The sequence below is a fragment of the Ziziphus jujuba genome, chromosome 8 (genome assembly GCF_031755915.1).
Source record: "Ziziphus jujuba cultivar Dongzao chromosome 8, ASM3175591v1".
Lineage (NCBI taxonomy): Eukaryota > Viridiplantae > Streptophyta > Magnoliopsida > Rosales > Rhamnaceae > Ziziphus > Ziziphus jujuba.
The window spans coordinates 25,952,254-25,957,595 of record NC_083386.1 but is presented as its reverse complement, the minus strand read 5'-3'; the positions used below and the strand labels follow the sequence as shown (position 1 = coordinate 25,957,595).

General features: G+C 30.3%; 1 pseudogene; it reads left to right on the top strand.

The window, feature by feature from the left end:
• The first annotated feature begins 2,395 nt into the window (after nt 1-2,395).
• LOC107423306 (uncharacterized protein At3g49055-like) lies at nt 2,396-4,840 on the top strand (annotated as a pseudogene).
• The last annotated feature ends 502 nt before the right edge of the window (nt 4,841-5,342 follow it).

The following is a 5,342-nucleotide window of genomic DNA, read 5'->3' as shown; positions in this document are numbered from 1 at the left end:
TTTGCATGAAGTCATGACAGATCCACATACCAATATAATAGGCATCCCCAGGATGTATAGGAACGGTTACCATTTAATAAGATTTGGTTCGTAGGAATGAAATATATGAAAGTTTAAGCAGAATTTGCAAACTGCTATCGAGCATAGAGGGGCTCTACTAATGATCTGCATAGAATACAAGCACGGAATACCTTTTAAAAAAAAATAAAAAGAAAAAAGAAAAAAAAAAGTTGAAAAAAAATACACTTTTTAATCAAATAATGCAAAAAAAAAAAAAAAAAAAAACTTATATCCATACGATGTTGTATTACCATGTAGTTAAAATAACATTAAAGTATTTTTCTTAAATAATCAAGATTAATTCAGGTCCTGCCCCAAAAATTAAAAATTAAAAATAACAAATAAAACAAGGTTTCAACCACACAGAGCGAGTGATAATGTGCAAGTGGAAACTGATTGCATGTTGTTAAGAGGTCTTACATGTTGCCCGCAAGCTTGCAGCTGGAGGCAAGGAGCTTTACTGCTTGATGATTTTAGTTTGCGTGGTTCTTTTAATTCATGTACTTTCAATTTTGGTGCCAAGAGTCATAAATAAGGTTGAGAGCTTTATTTTTTGATATTTTTAGTTTGCGTGTACTTTTCGTTTGGTGCCTAGAGTCATAAACAAGGTTGGGAGCTTTATTGTTTGATAATTTTAGTTTGCGTGGTTCTTTTAATTCTTTGTGCTTTCCATTTGATGCCTAGAACCATAAACAAGGCAGCCTCTTCCATTAAATTGGACACCCCACAAACCAACCTAAGCTGGATCTTTTTTTGTTTCACCACTTACTTCATCAATAAAAATTTTCCTTTTGACAAACTCTCTCTCTCTCTCTCTCTCTCTCTCACCTCGTCAAGGTTATCCTATTCAAAGTGATCTATGACACTAAGAGAGAGAAGAGACTCACTTTTAAATTCTTTGTGAAAAAAAGGGAACAAAAGGAAGATTAGCTTGCATCAGGGCCGGCTTAACTTGTTTGGAGGCCTAAGGCAAAAATTGATTGAGGCACTAAATTTCACCATGAAAAAAAGAGTAAGGCCCTAAATAATTATTTAAAAAATAATAAATGTTTAATTTATTTATTTTTTTGAATAATTATATTTTAGCAAATTGATCAAAATTTATTAAAATAAACAAAAAGGGTCCAAAATTTGCACTTTAGTAAATTACATTATAATAATAAAAATTACTTGCTCACTTTTTTTTTTTATAGGTTTCATGTTCTTTTTTATTATTTTGAATATCCATAATATGTACATATTATTATTTTTATTTTTTGAAAAAATATATTGCATTTTTAATACTTTACTAATTTATTAAAAGAATAATATTTATTTTTTGACAAAAAAATAATACTTATCTATTAAAAAATTTATAAAATTTTAATAAGTTTCTTTCCAAAGTTTATAACATTTTTTAATACTAAAATTTTAGAGAGAATTTTAAAATTTTATAAACTTATTTAAGAGAGAACTATTTCAAAAATTTTGGCTTGCGTCAAGCCGGCTCAATCAGTTTGGAGGCCTAAAGTAAGAATTGAGTGAGAGCCGAAATGATATTTTTTAAAAAATAAATATTCAATTTATATATTTTGTTTTTTTTCCTTTGAAATTAAAAATTACTTGTTAAAAATGTAAAATATAGGTTTTTTTTTTTTTTTTTGAAAGAAAGAAATTTGTTGATGTCAACTATTAGCTTGGCTCTTTACCAAAAGAATTAATTACAAATATCCATGATATAAATGCTTAATTAATTTGAATATAGAAGTTTAGAGAAATTAAAAAATCTCTAAAAAAATTTCAATGTTTCCAAAGAATAAAATTACTAAAACATATATTTCATAAATAAAAAATAAATATACAGTAAAATTAATCTCGATAAATAAATATTCGATAAATGAATAATCTCACTAAATAAATAAAATTATTAAGTCTCAATTCAATCTAGTGTAACAAATGATAAATATACTAAATGCATAAAATAATAATTTTTTCAAAATTCTTTGGAACCGATTGAATATCTAAACTAATAATTAATTAAACTTGTAAAAAAATAATTTAAATATATATAAACATTTACCATATATAATAAGAAAATAACTATCCATAGTAGGCTTCTTTAGTGAAATTTTTCATTAATTATTCTTCTTTATTTGTTAATTAAGTGGGAGGGGCAGAGAGTAGAGTCAGTGGGATTGAAGAGATGATCAGCAATTTGGAATATGAGAAGACCAAAATTGAACGGAGAATCAAAATTTTAGAATTTGTGAAGAATCAAAATGAAGAGAGAATCAAAAGTTTGGAATCTACAAAGGAAAAATGTAAAAAAGAAAAGGAAATTTGTGGAGATAGAATCAAAAACTTGGAATCTGCAAAGGAAAAAAGTGAGAAAGATGCAAAAATTTATAGAGAGAGAATTAAAAGCCTGGAATCTGCGAAGGAAAAAATTGAAAAAGAAGCCAAAATTTATAGAAAGAGATTCAAAAGCTTTGAAATGGAAAAGTACAAAGTGAGAATCAAAAATTTAGAATGTGAGAAGGAAAAAATTGAGAAAGAAGTGAAAATTTATAAAGAGATAATCAAAAGCTTGAAATTTGTGAAGGAAAAAAGTGAGAAAAAAGAGGAAATTTATAGAGAGAGAATCAAAAACTTGGAATCTACAAAGAAAAAACGTGATAGGTCACTGCTAAAACTTTTGGAATCGCTCCGTTTGGTGGAGGAAAGATTTGTTAAGATCATCAATAATGTTGTTGATGAAGAAAAAGTTGAAAATTGTACAAAAGAGAGTGGTGAGTTGGAATTGAACGAAGAATTGAAGGTAGTTTCAGAGGAGTTAATGGCGGTCACAAAGCTTGCAGAAGTGGTTGAATTGAAGATGAATGAATATAAAGAATCAAGGAAGAAGGAATTGGAGAACAGTGTGGTGAGTTTGAAGGAAGAGAATATGAATATAGATAGTTTTCTTAGGACTGCTTTGGGGGAGATGGAGGCTGTGGAGAAGAGCTTGAGTAGGTTGAAGGGGAATAGTGAGCAGAATAGGGTGGCCATTTTGCAGATTGCAAAAATTTCAGGGACTAAGGTGGATACTTCTAGGGCTAGTGCTGGGACTAAGTTAGATGGTAGTGAGAGTGAAGAGGAGGTTGTAAGCCTGGTATGTTCTACTTTTGTTCCTTTTTTACTTGCACCATTTTTTGTTGTTTAAGCTAAATTGGTTAAAAGGAAAAAGTTCTTTAAGTTGTTGTTGGATTGAACTTTTATATTGCAATTTACCAATTATGTTTCTAACTGGTGATGAGTAGCAACTCTTCTTTTGGGGGAAAAAATTTATAATAAATCTGTAAGTTTGTTTTTAATTCATCAAAGTTTTTCATTGCGCAATTTGTAAGTTTGTTAATTCATCAATGTTTTTTATTGCTTTGATGCACCTACCTATATCTATTTATCTTAACTTGTTCTGGCGAACAGAAAATATACTTTTGAGCATTGGATATTTGCCTTGCTCTAAGCATTGTTCTATAAATTGTAATTGTTCTTGTTAGGCATCAACTGTAAAGAGGATAACGAAGAATTTAAACCTTGAAATCAGTCAATTGAGGAGGTCTTTGGAAGAATCTAGGTATTTCATTATCAACCTATCATCACTCAATTATTTTTTATACTATATAATCACTCAGTCATAAAAAAGTATTTTAATATTTTAAAAAAAAAGGAAGAAAAGATGTTATTTTATAGATTGGGTCAAATAGGGATAATATTGAAATGTGATAAAGATCTCCAAGAGCGAAAATCTATGCCATTGAACCTAGATATACTTGAGTACATTTTGAGTGGTTTTCCATTATGTAATTGTCAACTCTTCACAGGTCAAACACTGAGGACCTACAAAGTCTTACAGAGAAACAAGCTCAAGATATTGCTTTAAACATGCTACATTTCAAGGAGTTAGAAGATAGAGAGAGGGTGTTAGCTAAAAATGTAGTCATCTCACTTACTGAGAAATGCTATGATTGTTTACCCTGCATTCCAGCACTTTGTTTCTTTCTTACTTATTCCCTGATTTTATGAATGTAAGGTTGAGGAACTCCTGATGAAAATAAAACAAACTGAAGTTGAGATTGCTAGATGCCGAGAAGCTTGTGAATTAGAAGTCGAAGCTGGGAAACGTGAGATTGAAGAACGTGACGAAGTGGTAAAAAAACTTATCCTTCTTTGATTTTGGTTTGTTGTGTAGCACACACACACACACACACACACACATATATATATATATATATATATCTATATATGTATATGTATAATCTTAATGGCTTTTTTTTTCCTATTTTTCCTCATGTATTTTATACTAATTCTCAAAAATTGGTTTCACACATTTCTGTTTTATTAGGTTGGCATTCTCAGACAAGAACTAGAGAAAACAAAGACTGCTTTGGACATATCAAATCCCAAATTAACTCAAAAAGAAGAACTTGCAGCCGCTGCCCAGGCAGCAGCAGAGAAGTCCTTGTGACTAGCTGATAGCACAGGTGCAGGACTCCGCAAACGGGTAGAAAAGCTGTCAAAACAATTGGAAGAAGCAGAGAGCTGAGACAGGAACAGACGCAAGGCCAGACACTTATGTGGGCCATGGTGAGCACTCGAACTGAGTACTACTACTATGAACAATAGAGTGAAGAATGTAAGAAGGATGCTGTCAAAATGCAAGCCTCGGCGAGCACTCAAACTAAGTACTACTAACATGAACAATAAAGTGAAGAATGAAAAAGGATGCTGCCAAAATACTAGAAGGATGCTATCAAACTAAGTACTGCTAGTATGAACAATAAAGTGAATAATGCAAAAAGGATGCTATCAAAATGCAAGCCTTGGAGAGCACTCAAACCGAGTACTGCTACTATGAATAATAGAGTGAAGAATGTTAGACAGATGTTGTCAAAATGCAAGACTTGCTCCATTAATGTCTGAAGCTCTATAATTTATTTCAATTCGTTCTCCTTATGAAAACTTTATTTATATTTATATCTTCTCTTCATTTTTTTTTCTTTTGAACACTCACATTTTAATAGGTTGGTGGAATTTCTTCAAAGACAAAAAAATGTCAGAAATGATATGCCTAATTTCAAAGGAAAATATTGAAACAGTTTGAAATGACCAATTCACTTCTATCATTGTTAATATAATAAAGAAGACAAAGCTAAATGAGAACATAAATAGTTTAGGGAAATGAACGAACATACCTGCTTCGCTAAAAGTCCAATGTCTTTTTAATCATTAGGCAGAAAAAAATATTTATTCCTTAGCATCAG